This window comes from Tympanuchus pallidicinctus, unplaced genomic scaffold (assembly GCF_026119805.1).
Source record: "Tympanuchus pallidicinctus isolate F22 unplaced genomic scaffold, pur_lepc_1.0 scaffold16, whole genome shotgun sequence".
NCBI classification, from domain to species: domain Eukaryota; kingdom Metazoa; phylum Chordata; class Aves; order Galliformes; family Phasianidae; genus Tympanuchus; species Tympanuchus pallidicinctus.
In genome coordinates, this window is record NW_026294679.1 from 8,501,797 (window position 1) to 8,518,676 (window position 16,880).

The window sequence follows — 16,880 nt, forward strand, 5'->3', positions numbered from 1 at the left end:
AACTTTATGGTCCATTGGATCTTACAAGAAGTAGGAGACATTGTGTAAGCCTTCCCAAGTAGATGTAAATCATGGCAGCAGCATGTTTGGCATTTTTCATTCAAATCCATACCATTCTATAGCACACTTCTCTGCTGAGCAAGTCAGAGGTGCTAACCATAGATCTTTAAGGAAAGCAGAGGTCAGACACTGGGGCAAAGTGGTTTTCTAAAACTGGTTTTAGTGCACGCTGGATCCAAATCAATAATTTGAAGTTAAGCATTAGCACTTCTCTTCTTTAAGTAGATGAAGATTTCCTTGTGTAAATTCTGTTCTCTATTACTGATCTTACATGCGGCAGACCTACCATGCACCCAGGGAACTACAGCCCTCTGCAAACCCTGTCTGTGATAGGGACACTCTATATTGCGTGTATCTGCATAGGCAGCCCATCAGTTCACCAAGTGCATAAGACTTAGTATCTTTGATGCATTTAATTTTGGGGAGAGAAAGAAACATTGACACAAAACAGATTTCAGCCTACAAGTCCAAGAAGGATGGGGGAAAGCCATTTGCCTGCTTCATAAGCCTGTGAGATGGTCAGAGGATGTAAATGGGCTCTGAAAGTTTGAGATTCCAGTTCAGAATATTTCAGACTTTGTGATCCCCTGGCAGGCCAGGCTATTAGCACAGACCATGACTGCTTGGACCCCAGATCTCACTTAGGCCATTTGGAATTTATTTAACATGTCACATATAACACAAAGCTTACTTTAGAGGAATAAGCAAATCATTTGTAAGAGTGCATTTACAAGACCAGGAGTCACAAAAACCATGCTCAGTGCTTGTCAGCTTTTTCAGGGGGAACTGTGTAATCAGCTTAACACAGCAGTTATCCTTTACCTTGAAGGTCAGCCTCATAGTTTCTGCACGTCACCACATTTAGCTATTAATCATTTGGAGTAAATTCATCATTTTTATTTAAATTAAAGTGTACAAATTGGGGTTAAAGCCGATTTTGGATATCCCCTCTTTCCTAGAGAAGCTGCAAGAACCATTTGAGTGAAGGTTACTAAACTACTTATTTCAGTACAAGCTGCTAAGAAGACAGGTAGTTAAGCCATTCAACACTCTTTTTTTCCATCTGTTTCTGGGTTTTCTCAGTTTGGATACCACACCAAACTGCTGCCACTGGTGTTTTCTCCTATCTTCTCCATTCCATCTCTTGCGTGATTCGTGGCAACTCATGAAATGAAGGGAATGGACAAAGCCTGGGGGTCATTACATGATTAGCCATGATGTTCTCTCTTGTCCAAAGCCAGCAGACGACACTCACAGAAGACAACATGAAAACACTGCCGCCCCCCCCACCCCCCCCCATGATGCCTGGAAACATACAGAGTCCTTCAACTCTGAGAAATGATCACCCAAAGAAGCCCTTCTGGACTGTGTATCAGCTCATTAACTGAAAACTGCTTGAATTTTGAAAATAAAAATAAATAAAAAGAATCACATTTTCCCATGCCCCTCTTTCACACAAAAATCTCATACTATATTAAATAAACGTTATTTCAATAAGTATGCCAGAAAACTGACAACAGCTCACTCTGTCTTCCCCTGCCCATCACAGCTATCCTCAGGTAGCCTCTCTTTACCCGGAGTTTCCCTGCAGTGAATGAAGCCATGCCATTTTTGTTTTGAGACTGTTTTAGATTCTGCCACTTTGGGATATATCTCATGTGTGCAAGCTGCATCTGGTTACACTCCAAAAATGTGTTCTGCCAGGTCAAGAGTTTTTCTTCCCTGGGAATTAATTATGAGAAGTCTTCATCTCCAACATTTACAGCTACTTCTTATTAGCTGCCTACATGCTTTTCACTTTCCCATTTTAAAATGTGTTGGAAATGGTAACAAAAGAGATAATCCTCCTTTGTGGGTATTCCCATAATTAGCAACACACACATCTGGATAGAGTTTCAATAGCCCACTGTTACTCAAACAATTTGTAATCACACAGACTGTGCAGTGAACCAGCAGACCGGAGCATATAGCTTTTCATTATTATGTGGCATACAGTACCACAATATACAAATAAACTCAAAACCTGCAGCAGCAACAATGACACATTCTGTGTGGCCGTAGTGACTGAACAGCTTTCTGAGAAGCCTTTATCGAAAGATGCAACACATCTACTAATTATTTGGAGTTACAAGTGGGTAGGAGGTATAGGAAAATCTTGCTGCATCTGTTCAACATTTGAAAGAGTCAAGTCCAGCAGCATTTACAGGGTTTAAAAATAAAGGCTATAAAAACCTAGAGCTCAGAGCTTAGTTATGTGGGTGCACAGCACCACGTAACAGTAGCTGATTTTACAAGATGTGTAACAATACACACCAGCATAGCCAAAGGCAGGATCAAGCCCTTAAAATTTTTTATTGTGATTTGTGCTCAAAGATCTGTTTCAGTCTGGATGCAATGATTCACATTCTCCACTCCCCTAGTGCTTTATCCCCTCCTTCCTCACGACCCACACTAACTTTTTATTAAAATGCTCTGGGTGCAGCGTCACATTTTTAATCCCGATATTTATGATTATCATCCCGCAAACTGTACTCACAGGAGCAGTTCCAAATGCCATAAGCAGACCTCCACCACAAGGATAGTGAGATCAACCTATCTGGAAACACTTCCTGCAAAGAGAGAAGGCTTTTCCTGCTCCTTGGCTAAAAGAGTTTGCTTTTCAAGGCCAGAGCAGCCAGAACCCCCCCGCACACAACAAAGTAGAACTCCCCTCCCCAGTCTGCTCAGCACCAACAGCTTTTTGTGAACCACACCTGAGCCCACACTGCAGTAACTGTCACCAGGCAGTGATGATTCATTTATTTCTACATGGTCTTTCAGAAGGTTCAAAAGAGCTCCCTACTGGTAGCTAACTACAAGATGTGAAATTAAAATTTTTACCATAACAAGAACAGACAATTCACTTAATCAACACCAGTTTATGGAGAAGTAGCACAGGGTTGTCAAAAATTGAAGACTGACATTTCTCAAGTCACGAACTGCTGAGGGAGGGTACTACCAGTGCTTCATACAGAGAATGCAGTTGCAAAGTAGGTGAACACGACTTAATAGTGATATCCTGGCATGGTAACAGCACAACAACAAGAAGAAGGGAGAACTCCTAACTTAACCTAAGGATGTAATTTTTAATCTTGATATGCCTTTGCTTGCCCACTTGCAATACAGGATAATGCCACAGTAGTGGCAGTGTTCCCTTCTCCCAGAAAAAGCCTGCCAGTCTGCTCTGCACCTTCTGCATCTTGTCTGAACAGCTCTGAGTTTAGGTAAGCTTGAAAACATTTCTTTCTAGCAGGATAGAGTTTGGATCCCTACCTACTGTAGAGACTCTTGGGGCTTCTGGCAACAAGACCAAAACAAAGATAGCATTGAGCTTTCCAGCATGGCCTGATGCTCTAGGAGTAAGGATGTTTCAGAGCAAGGTAAGACCAATACTTTTCTCTCCTTTCCCTTCTCAAGTTCAGTGAAATGCTTTGTGATTGAGGTTAAATACATCCAGGGTTGTTAAGCTGAGTTGTAAATACATTGATTTATTCTTTTCTAAAACTTGCCTATTTCCTGTTAAACAACAATTCTTCAACAATACAAGCTGATATTCACCAAAACCTGATTTCACACATGGCGCACATTCTGGCAGCACAAATCCACATGACAATTATCTGGGTGATTTCACTAGCTCTTGGTGTTACAGATCTAGGTGGAAATGACAATAAATATTTTCCAGCCAATCTCATACTTTTTTCAACCAAATACAAGCAAAGAATTTCTTCTCGTATGTGACAGCACATTCTTATTTCTCAAAGGTATTATACAGCTACATTAATGCACAAGAAATGTGTTGAGGTGATGAGCTGGAAAAAAAAAAAAACAACAAAAAAAACCCACCAAAACAATGAAGGTGCCAATCAAAACTTTGTAGACTGACTAACACTAAGGAAATTCAAACCCAGGTGAAAAAAGCTGAAGCTCAAGGCCCATGCGAAATTTGAGAGACAACCTCAGAAGTTACCTTTGATTAAAAAAAGTCACTTTCTTTTCTTATGAAGTCTAGATTGTTGTTTCACTTTTTGACAGTAAAGTAAGGAAAAAATCCCTTACACTGTGCAAGGGTAAGCTAATTTTGAATATAGCTGAACAACATATCAGCAAAGTATTCCTTTCAGCTTCCTGGAGACTTGCATATTGCCAATTTATAATTAGTTGCAGATTTTTAATTACTTTCTAGCTAACAAAACAGTTTCATTTGCATTGTTTACTTACCACTTAACTCAAATTGTACTCAAATTGGTTATTTTAAAATGTGACACAGATTTTCAGGGCCAAAGCAAATTCTATATATTTCAGTGTAACAAACATCTGTATTTCAGTCTTCAGTGATAAAAGTGTACAGGATTTGGCCTAAACTCAATCAACTCCATCACAATCTCAAAATGCCTCCTGTGCAATTTGTCAAAAGCAGATTTCTTGGCAACAACACATAAAACTACAACATATAATGAAGAACATAATCTCAGAAAATACGCGAAGTTTGTTTTGTGTACTAATTGAAACTGGGAAACCACTGTAGGCAAATTTAAATTCAACAGAAGATCAAAGAAATTAACCATCAAAATATCAGTCTCTGCTACCGCGTGTAAATATAGCTCACTGCATTTGGTTTCCTTGCTGATGGCCTCATTCATCAGGAGCATTCTAAACTCAAGGTGCAGAAACTGGGAGGGAGTAGAGCGAATAACAAGTGACTTTATTTGGTGTTATTCAGTACCAGTCAGAACTCAGCTAGCTGTGTTAAATGATACTCTTCATGATAATGCACAATGCTACAAGATTTGTTACAGTTCTCATTATGTAATCTATTGCCCTTCTCCTTCCCACTCTAAATAACTCCAGTTCTAGATCTTTTCTCCTCTGGAATTTCCTACTGAACAGTTCTAATTGTTCTGAAAATCCTTTGAGTTTCAGTAGATGATGGGGGAAAGCCATCTGTTATCCGGCCTAGACAGTCTCTTGAAGATAAGCACGCACCCAGTGTGGAGCACAACTCTCCATCCCTTTCTCAGCAGTTGCACCTGAGGGGTGTCTTCTTTGAACTTGCTGGGATGGCCCCAAGGTCTTTTGCCTTATGAGTTATAGCAGACTCAGGGCTTACAAACTCATCCTAACTGAACGCATATTTCTGTTGCAGGTTATTTCCTTTCCTTTTAGCATGACAAGAGTTACTCAGACCCACATTATTTAACTAGTTACTTTCATATAGCTGTTCCACAGTTTCACCTCCTCTCCAGCTCAGCCCTAGGTTCTAGCCATAATGCCTGGCTGCCAATGCCAGCAGAGATCACAGATCCACCAGCAAAGGATGACTGCAGCAAATGGGCAGCTGGGATGGGTTCACGAGGCTGGATAAAACTTCCCTGGTCATTTTAGTTTGAACTTCAATTTTGTTCTTGATTCAGGGCTGGTGCATGTTTCATGACCTGCACTGGATAAGATAAGATCATGCAAATAAGCAGCTGATGTTTTTCCATCTGGGGAAAATGTTATTCACTTTGTCTTGTTTCTTTTCATTTTCAATACAGGACAACTGCACTAGAGCAGTCTATATAACACAGATCTTTAATACTAACCTATAGTATTTCCAACTGAATGCTACCTAATTGTATTCTGTGCACAATAGTAATTTAATGAAATATATACGTTAAAAAACCTGAGTTCTATCATTCCTACCATACCCACTCCTGAACACCCATTATTGTCTCCATCCAGCAGTAAGAAATGGGCATTTAATCTTACTTTTAACTTCAAGTCTTTAAATCAGTTTTAAATCCATGACAAGACTTTACATCCTACCCCATTGTTAGCAAGATTCCTTAATTGCCTCCTTTAAAAGACTTTATCCAACCCTTTTGAAAGTTTAAATAAATTATATCCACTGATTCTCCTTTATCCATTATTTGTTAACTATTTCAAAGAAACCTGACAGGCTATAGAAATCGTGCTGATTTGTCCCTATCATATTATCCTTATCTCGGTTCTTTATAACATGATCTTTAATCATCCTCTCAACCATTATTCTTTACACTGAGTTACCTCCCAAATTTATAATTTCAGGGATTGCCTATATCACCTTTTAAAAATGAAAAAAGAACAATGTTGATCATCCTCCTATAAAGCTTCCTTCCCTTTCCCCCCTCCCCACAAATAACAGTATCAACATTTGTTAGTTGTTCTGTTACCAGCCATGGTAATTTACATTTATGACCTCTAGGCTTGATTACTGCACCTAGATGTATTTAGAGGTGAATCTGCCAATTCTGAAAAACCTGGAATTGGCACAGATGCCAACAGCCCAGCCTGCATCACTGTGAATACATTCCCATGGTACCCTGCTTTCATCCCTGGTTCTCTGCAGAACACAACAAAACATCTCTGTCTTGCCATTCAAGATCCATGCTACACTGAATGAGACAGCCTCCTGTAACACTGAACTACGCCCTTCTCCAAGGATCTGCTGCACAATTAGCCAGCAACAACGATGGTGCTTGCAAAACTCAGAAGGCAGATGTCTCAAAGGCTGGTGTAAGAGTAAAATTAACTTTTGCAAGAGAAGAAAGAAAAAGAAACCTTACCACTTTTCCAACAAAGAGCAAAATTAATTATTTGTATTTTTATTAATGAAAAAATAATCATACCCAGACCGTTGGTCAGACAATAGATGGGACAGAAAAATAAGGAATTGAAATATGTAGGTAGGTCCCTCTGAATTTAATGACTTGCATTTTGATTCATGGAATCTACAGCAGATACAAAAAACACAATAACACTATTTTATAGAGAAAATTCTCAGCTACAAAATACTATTTTTCATCGTACTCACCACCATTAGCTATGCATTTTCACCAGTGATGAACAAGAGTCTGCATGCTGTGCTTGTAAAAATCTGCAACAGCAGAGGTGACCTACTATTTCAAAGACACTATGATAGCATAATTGCCAGGAAAATGTTGCCCACACAGCCACTCTTTTATCAGCCTGAACAGATTAAAGTCAGAAACACCAATCCACACTATATAGTGGGTGTGATAGGACAGTCCAGCCAAAATTAGCAATTTTGATTTTGAAATGTGCTGCCATCTGTTTCACTGCAACAAAACGTAATCGACTGTTAGCAGGAAGGTTCATCCTCTCCTGCCATACCACTGAACATCCACCTCTAATGTCATGGGCAGACATAATAAAATAGGAGGTATTACTTTCAGAGCAGCCCTTGTATATTTTCACATAAACTTCAAAATGCATAAGGCATTCAGACAGTGTTTTGACAACAGAGCAAGACCTAAAAATCTAGAGAGCTATTCTGCTCTTGAGTTTCCTCCAAACTCATGTTATTGCCATACAGATCCAATTATCTATTACAAATTAATTCTTCTGCTTCTTCCAGCACATCTTCATCCCTTTGTCTCTGTCAGAACGCTGCTGTCACTGCTGGCAAAGAAATCCAATGGAGGAGGTATTTCCCCATTGCCTTGTGATGCAAACAAATAATCTAGCTTTTCTACACTCTCCTGCTCATCAAGCTGAACTGGGTTTGACAACTGGAATGTATTAATTAAACCCTTGTACATTTAAGGGGAAAAGAGCCACTGCCAAATAAAATGGGACAATAATGAGGATAGCATTGGAGCATCTCTACTGAGAAGTTGCCACATTTCTAGACATGTATTCATTCATCCGCTCATCCCTCCTCCTCTCACCCAGGATCACCAGTTTGGAATGAAGTTTAGAAACAAGTACAACAGCAAGAAGCATAGGGTGCAGAATACAGTATTCCATTTCCCTTACTAACAACATGAAAAACTGGCTGCTTTTAAAACTATCGTGAATTATTTACTCCCACCACATTTACAAAGAGAAAACAAAACAAAAAAGGCCCACACTTGGCCATGTAAGCATTCAGATTCAAGGCCATTTTGACCTGCTCAGTAAAGGCAGAGATTTACCATCACATACGGGATCTGATCAACCCTCTTTTGGGTTTTATGAATCACTTCCACTATTGGAGTGCTCCTTAAATTTGTAGAGAAGTATGCAACTGGGGAAAATATTTTGAAGGCTTGGCTTCCACTACAAAAGGCCTTGTTGCACGGCAGGAGAAGAGAGAATACCCAAATTTCATCTTTCTCCTTTCCAGGCTGTGTTAGGACATTGATTTGCTGTTTGCAGCAACAGCAGTCACCTGGAATGATTAGTGCCATTGTTAGATGGCTATGAAGAAGTCCTGTCACCGCATCCTCTAGTAGCTCTGCGTTAATCTGAAAGGGAGAGCAACACGCCAAACACTTGGAAACAATTAATTGCTCGAGAGAGATTGTAAACTTCATAAGTAGGCCACACAGATCACATCTTCACCACCAACATGTTGAACCATTTATAAGAAAGTTTTGTAATTCTGCATAATTAAGTCTCTAAGTAATGTAGGTTTGAAGTCTACAGGGCAACTGTACTTAAGATTGATGCTATTTTAATTACACAGAGAAGACAATTTAGAAAGAAGCCTTGCAGTTTATTACATTTACTTCTGTCAAATAACTTATAATTGTGTGCCAAGGTGCCTGAGAAAAGTATTGTGGGTTGGGTTTTTTTTTTTCTTCCCTTTTTAAACAGCTTATGCCACTCGAAAAGGATTACTCTCTTTGTAAGTTGCTGTTTCAACTGAAGGGTACCAATTAATTAAGCCATTTACATAAAACTGTCTTGGATCAGCTACCTGCAAAGATAAAGGCTGAAATCTACCTTCTAATTGAACAAATAAAATTTTTAAAATAAATATATGATGGTAATTATCTGTAATAAAACAAATTAGGAAATCTAGCTAATAAAATGAATGTGTCAGAAATTAAGAGTAAATTATTATCATCCAAATTGAAAAAAGAAATCCCATCCAAAAAATCCAACACCATTCTTCTAATTTTTCTTTCATTTATTGTCACATTACATATCCTTGTATCATTTGATGTTTTCCCAAATCATGATGCAAAGTGAGAGGAGGTGGAAAGTGTCTTTATTTCGAGGAATGTGCTCATTCTGATTTTTATTTATTTATTTTTTTAAGTTTGGAGTGGACAGGAGAGTAAAAAAAAGGCTTCATTTGCCACAAACAGTCATTATGTACACAGCAGGGAATGATAAATGACATTACTTAGCAAAATAACTTGGGCTACTTCAACACACACAAAAATAAACTATATTTATCTAACTAACTGTATGCAATTGATATCTGTTCAGAGTACGCCGATATATCAAGTAAAATAAAATGTGTCTTTTGTTGCACTAGTTTTAGCAGGAGCAACACAGCTTAGAGCAAAATCATGGTTTCTCTAGCACTCAACTATAATCTATATTTTTTCCTCTATACCTAACAGAAGAATTTTTTCGTGCAAAAAGTCATATGTACAAAAACTCCACTTATGCCAGTGGAGAAACAGAGCTACACTGGAGATTTACACTGCAGCTACAGCAGCACAGTCAGATGGTCTCCACAAAAAAATATTTTTTGCATTCAACCTCTAGCACAGAAGGTGGTTTCTCAGCTTCCACCTGTGTGGTGGTTCAGCTGATTAATGGTCTGACTGTGACGGCTGTTACACGTACAAAATTCACACTGAAGCAAGTGGCAGGGTTTTTAACCTGCATAATGACTTGGGGACATAATTCTGAGCCATAACACACATTCCGAGTCAGGTCTTTTCCCTTTCTAATTATTACGTTCTTTGCTAATGAATGGGATATGTTTTCTTCCAATACATTCTTCAGCTAACTGTTCTTGCCAAATCAAGCTTATTATACTGAAAAATGTAGTCCAGAGAGGTTTCACATTAAAGCTTGCTTTATCTCTCTCAAAGTGGAGATTCAGAACCTCAGAAGCAGCTGAGATCGCGTGCGCTTTGCCTGCACTTACTGAACCAGGTCTTTAAACTTCACATATATGACTTGGAGTACTCAGTGGAATGCTCATCTACACAACAACAAACACAAATGTAAGGATCTGTGAGATCAGGGCCCAAATCAGCATGAGATTTTACACAACAGACATCCCAATTGGGAGTCACCAACCCCGGAGGTTTTCAGAAAAACAAAAGGGTAGATATAGCATTGAGTGACATGATTTAATGGTATCATGGTGATAGGCTGATGCCTAGCCTGGATGATCTTAGTGGTCTTAATGGCCCCACAGTAAAAATAAATAACTAACTAAATAAAACGACATGGAGACAGGATTACTGAGTTTCTACACTTAGAACTGAGAACATAAGCCCTTCAGGCCAGAGAACAGTCCTGATCTGGAGTTGCTGCTGTTGGACAACTGCTCAACACTGGATTGCAATGTCTGTTTGTGCTCTTGCCCAGTGGACTTCCCAGATGGGCCTGTGTGCTCTAAACACAGTGCCCAAGGCCTCTCTGAGTGGAGAACAAGGAGAAAGCGCTGGAGGCTGCTGCAAATGGTAGCACCCACCCTGGGAAAAGCCAAGGGGATCAGGCATGGATGGTGCTGGCTGTGGTAATGAGGGAGCAGAGCCTGGTGCTGTAATCAACTGACAGAGACAAGCTGCCAACATCAGCGGGCTGTGTGTCAGATGAGCTCGGCGTGTTTGGCAGCAACAGGGAGCACTAACACGGAGCCACTGGCTTCACGTCAGCTCTCACATTAAATCACTTTCAGCTACCTGTTCTAGTGATTTCCTTAGCTCCAGTCTAAATATAACACAAGATAAACGTGACAGGCAAAATAGAGACTCTTGCCCTGTTTTTATACGTGCTTCAAGAAAACATCATAAAAACAGGTAACACCACAGAAGAAGCTACACTTCTAGCATCATAAGCAAAAATTAAACACAGCTACTTACCCAAAGCATATACTTAAATCAACGCATTATTTCACACACAAGTGCACAACAGAAGATATTATTGAACGTACACAAGAGGAAAATGCAATGCTTTTAATCAGATCTTTATCACTGGTCTAAAATTATTGGCAAATATACTGTGAAAGCCCCTAGAACGACACAAGGGAAAGCTCTTCTTTTCTGCTTCTCTTTCAAATAATGTTTCAGAGAACCTCTTTGCATTTTATAACTTCACACAGAATTAAAGGGAAGACCCTGGTAGGTTTACTGATCCCTACCTTAAACAAATGCTGGCTCTCTGCCTCTAGACTATGTGCTACCATCTACTAGAAAGCAACATTTTCATTTTATGTTCTGCAAGTAACATGTGATGAGTATAATCACTGCAATGATAACCCATAAATGTATTGTGTACACTCGTTTCATGACAATAGAAATGGATAACAAATACCATTCATCACACTAGAAGTAATAAAACACACAGCATAATCCTCCCACACTCCATCCACTCTGCTTCACAGTCACTAGTGCTCACATGATTAATAAACACAATGTGGTCCATAAGAATATGTTCTTACTTGCACTGGGAAGCTCATTTCTCCTCTTTTGCCTACAGCTCTTTTACGTTCTCCGCCTCTGATTCCAGAAAATGACACCACTTTGCAAAATGCTTAGGGATGCATCATCTATGGAAGATTCCATACTGAATACTCTTCTGCCTTACTTCACTGTACACATGTCAAAAGTGAAATTATTTCTGCCACTAACAGCAAGTGTTTTTTAAAGAAGACAATCCTGAGAAATTACTCAAAGGGTAGATGCTATCTATGTTTAAAGAGAAGGTCCACTCCCTTGGCAGAAAATTCAAAATGTTCCCCTTGGCAGGAATATATACGCATTTTTAATCTCAAGATTGATTTGAACAAGAGAAAATAACTTTACCATATTACATCTAGCTATTTTATCTTCCGTCAAAGTTTTAACGTTGCATCAAAAGTTACAACTGCTGTGGAGCTGAAAGATGCATTTCTCTGAAGCCTACCTTGCAGCTTTCCATTAGCTAAAAAAATAAATCAGTTTTAAGGAAATTTCCTTCTTGTAGCTCATCAATCATTATCCAGATGCATCTATTGAGCTATAGGAAGTAGATGGTATTATGAAAGAAAGATCATTAGCTCTGAATTGCACATTCTGTTGCCTGCTGCTGTTTTTTTGTGATGTTGGTAATGTACTTGAAACTATGTTGCCTGTCTCCTTTAATTAGCATTGCCTCAACCAAAGATTTCTGGTTGATGTATCTGGAAATTGGTTTTGTTTGTAGTTATGGAACAGGTAGTAGTTAAAAAAGTTGCCCCATTGCCATTACATAAAAGTGAGTTTGAGAAAAATTCTAGAAAAGAACTTCATTCAGTTTCTACTTCTATTTTGCCCCAGATGACTTAGACATTACCTCATTGGCAAGAATCAGAAAGAAACCACTGTTTCAACTTGCCAAGCCTGTGGCTAGCAGTGACATTCTGTGTCTGATCTTAAGTAATGAACCTTAAGTAAAAGGCTATATAACTAATTATTAATCCCTTGAGCTGTCTGGGCTATACAGATGGCACTGTCATATACTATTTATTTATTTGGGTGAAATTCTGTATCAAAATATTTCAGCAGATCTGCAGTGATCTGGCAAGACACTATAGGGATGGATGACTTAGATATGCCGCAGATCAGACAGATCTTCTTAGCAAGTTTATGACAAAAACTGTTAAAACATATGAAGCCATTATATTTTTGCTAAAAAGCAAAATATACTGCAGATTTCTTTTCTGATTTTTTTTTTTTTTTTAAAAGAAAGACATATGAAGAAACAATGTTGTAAAGTCTTAATTTTTCATCAGCTAACTGTATTCTTACATTTTATTCTCCACAGATGCCAAAGATAAAATAGAAACATAACTAAATGAACAGCAACGAGATGTCCTGAACCTAAATGTGTCTAAGATAACCTAGTTTTTGGAATCTAAACAAACCTGTCTTTAAATATTTCTTCTGCTGTGTGCCTCACTTGGAAGCATCTTCATTTCCACGTGAAAATCGCAAAATTGAATCCCTGACACCAATGTGACTAAGACCTCAAGAGCTTTTCTTCCTTAAAATGTACAATCATTTCTCACTAGCTGACACTAGCTGTTGACCTGTGTGATTTGTTATCTTCGACATAAAGTACACAAAAAGCTTTAGAAATTCCACATACAGGACCATCTGGTTAGTGTTACCCCATTTATTCCACTCTTTTTCCATGAAATGTTTGAACCAGAAGTATACGAAGCACTAATAATAAGTAGAATGTTCAACAAATGTTAATGACTGACTACAACATCACATTTTTCATTCTAAATTCCTCATGGAAGCAATCCGTGTGTTTTTAAAAATCTTCACCATTAGAGAATTTTCTCACTGGCCTGATATTTTTCGTTTTCATAATAGTTGGAAGTTATGTGTGTGTAGAATTCAAACACAGGGAGATAAAAATGGTATACATTTTACTTCTCCATCCCTCATGCACACTTATGACCTGCGATAGGGTTATGTCTCTATAGCTCAATGCCTTGAACAGGGAAAGAATGTGCTGGCTTTCCAGTGCAAATAATATTCTTTGTAGGAACTTTCCTCAAGCTCAGACATGACAATGGGTGGGAAATCATCTTCTCATCCCACAAGTTTCCAAGAGTTCAAAAGTTTCCCAAGTGTAAATGAGCCTGCAAACCAATTGTTTTTGCATAATAAAGCATTGAAGAAATTAGCACACGCTCATTCCACTCCAGAAAATGCAAAAGCCCTTTAATTATCATGCTTCCTTGCTATTTAAACTGAAGAATCACGTTTCACACGTCACCTGAATTTTCTATCTATTGAGTCCCCCAGCAAACACATCTCAGTGTCATTTGTTGTAATTGCTCAATTCCAAATTCAAGTTATTCATAAAAGCAGGCATTTGGATCTGTTCCTCACAGCTCCATGAAGCATGGCTACAAAACTATTTGGATAGATGGGAAAAGGTAATGGACATTGGGTACGTATATGTGTGTTGCTCTGAAAGTAATGCCTCCTATTTATTTCCTTGGAAGCTATAAGAGATGCAAGGAGCACAATAATGTGCTCCTTGAGCACAATGTTTGGTAGAGAAAATTCTCAGCTACAAAACACTATTTTCCACCACCATTAACTGTGCATTTTCACCAGCGATGAAGAAGAGCCTGAGTGACAGACTTGTAAAAATCTGCACTAGTGGAGGTGATACACTGTTTTGCAGCTGCAGTGATGGAATCTGTTGGGAAAATGATGCTGACAGAGCCCACTTTTATCACCCCTAACAGATGGGAGTCAGAAGGCACCAAATCCAGATTACCTGGTGGATGTGAAAGGACAATCCAGTCAAGATTGGCAACGTACTCCACAGTCTTCAAACTGGTATGGGCCATGGCATTATTGAGTTACAAGAGAAAAACTGTCTTCTCTGGCTTCTGGAAGTTTATGCTCGTAGTGGTGACACTATATCTTGTCACTGGTAATGATACACTCCAGGAAACCGTCACCTTCAGTCTCATAGTCATTCAAGCAGTCCCGACAAACTTGTCTACAGTGTTCTCTCTGCTCCTGTGGGAGCATTCTCAGGACCTACCCAGAGCAAACTCTGCAACATTCCAACATTGCCACCACTGCTTCCAAGCACTGAATCTGACATTCAGCTCTGTACACAGTTTCCAGGTTATGATCCGCCAATTCATGTGAAGGAGCTGACTGAGATGTTCTTCATTTTGTAGTGTGACAGCTGTGCATGGCCATCTGCAAAGTGGCTTGCCTTTCATGTCACTGTTACCATTGCTGAAACACACCACCCACCACCTCACTGTGCTGACATTCACTGTGTGGTCTCCATAAACATTCAGCAAACACTAATGAATGTCAAAGGATGCAACTTTCTCTTGCACAGAGGAATTCAGTGGCCTTTCCTTCATACATGCTTCCACATCAGTTTCCATTCTGTCAGACTGCCCTTCCAGTGCCATCTGTTGCACAACAACAAAATGTGAAATATTGGTGGGAAGGTTCAACCTCTACTGCCACGCCATCAACATTCACCTCAGACATCAAGGGCCAATATAATAAAATAGGAGGCATTACTTTCAGAACAGCCCTCATACGTCTCTTTCTCCCTCATTTTAACCAGAAACTTTGCTTTTGTCAAAAGCAGAAGGAAAAAGGACAGTGGCAGTGTTGTGCAGTTGATTTCTGGGGGGGTCTAAAGATCTCACCCTACTTTTGCTGAAGTGCTACTGTACTGACCTGCAAACGCACATCACACAGGGTCCTCTGGTCTCACTAATTCAGAGCAGTGAGAGCTGAAGGATGCTGTCTCCCTAGCCGGCTGAACTGAAGGCCAGAAAGTTTCCTGAAACAGAGGCTTCTTGGGATTTAAGAAGGGGATTCTTTCTGCACAGGATCATTAAGGATTTTGCTTTGTTTTTAATATCAGCCTTTGCTCTTGCAATTGTTCTTAAGTTGCATGAATCGGGCATCCACTGACATAGAAGCCAGAAAGATAAACTAATGAGCCCCAACTCAGCTTATTCTAGCAGCTAGCAACCTCCTCTCAAGCTTTTCAGTAGCTCTCCAGACTCTCCATTCCAGTCTGAAAATTATAGTTAAAGCTCTTGTTGGAGAGCTATGCTGCTGGGCATATCAGCTAATGCCTGGGATACAACAGTTATTGCAGGGCAAGTGAGTTGTGGGAGCACAGTTATAGCTCCAACACATTGTTAGGCAACCTGTAACTGACTGAGTCAAGGATGGCCCTGGAATTTTTGTGGAATCGCAGTGTGTTGAATAGAGGTTGAAACCCTTGAGTTCATGTGTATAACAGAAATGTATACAAGATACATTTTAGGAGAGAAATATATTTTAGGACTCCATTCATGCTCATCATGTCAGTGAACATTTATAATCTATTTTCATTTTTGCAACAAAATAAAGTGCCATATTCCAGCAGTATTCTAGCCAGCAGTACCTCTTCACTGAGTCTATGAATGTAGCAAGAGGAAAGTAGGAACAAGATGATGAATGGCTTGAAAAAATTCTAAGCAATTTAGTTTCCTTCCATATCATCTCAGGATCATCCTTTCAAACACCATTATAAATTAAAGAGCTATAAAGAATTTTGTCATGGGTGGGGGTTTGGTTTGAAGCAACAACACTAAGTTGGATTCAAGAATAATATACTGCAACCTATAATAGTAGTATGTCAACTTTTTAAAATTAACTGACCACAACCAGCAAATAGCTATTAACATGGTGACTGTGTGGGGATACAAAGATACGCAGTGTCTGTGCAGCTGTACCAAAGTATTTTAAAAGGAAGAAAAAAAAAGAAAGAAAGAAAAAAAAAGAGAACGGCAGCCTCAGCCTCCTCCTTCCCAACTGGTCACTAAGACAATGAAATCATTCAATCTTTGCAATCTTTTGTGCTCCTTTGCAGGAATATTCCACCAATTTCCAAAAATTATAGCCAGTGCTTGACTTAATATGATTTGTGCACTAAAGAAATGACAGTGTTCACAACAGGGCTAAACACCGCATTCAGCCAGTGATTAGCACAACCTTGTATATATATGTCACATCAAAATCATCATACAGCTTTGCAATTGATTATGAAATCTTTTGTTTGCATAGACAGTAATAAGGCCACTCCAACACCCAAATATCCAGACACTGCTTACAATTCACTGTTAAATTCATCCATTCAGTAGCATTGACACCAACCTTTTCTAATTTCTCATCCTAACAAACTGCAGATGTGTCTTTTGTGTTGGAGGCAGAAAGGAAAGACTTAAAAGAATGACCTTCAAAATACCAATGTGGCTATGAGCTGGC

General features: G+C 39.1%; 1 protein-coding gene across 5 annotated transcripts in view; it reads right to left on the reverse strand.

Moving 5' to 3' along the window:
- VTI1A (vesicle transport through interaction with t-SNAREs 1A) overlaps positions 1-16,880 on the reverse strand; it is a 251,260-nt gene that overhangs the window by 39,063 nt on the left and 195,317 nt on the right. The window lies entirely within an intron of this gene.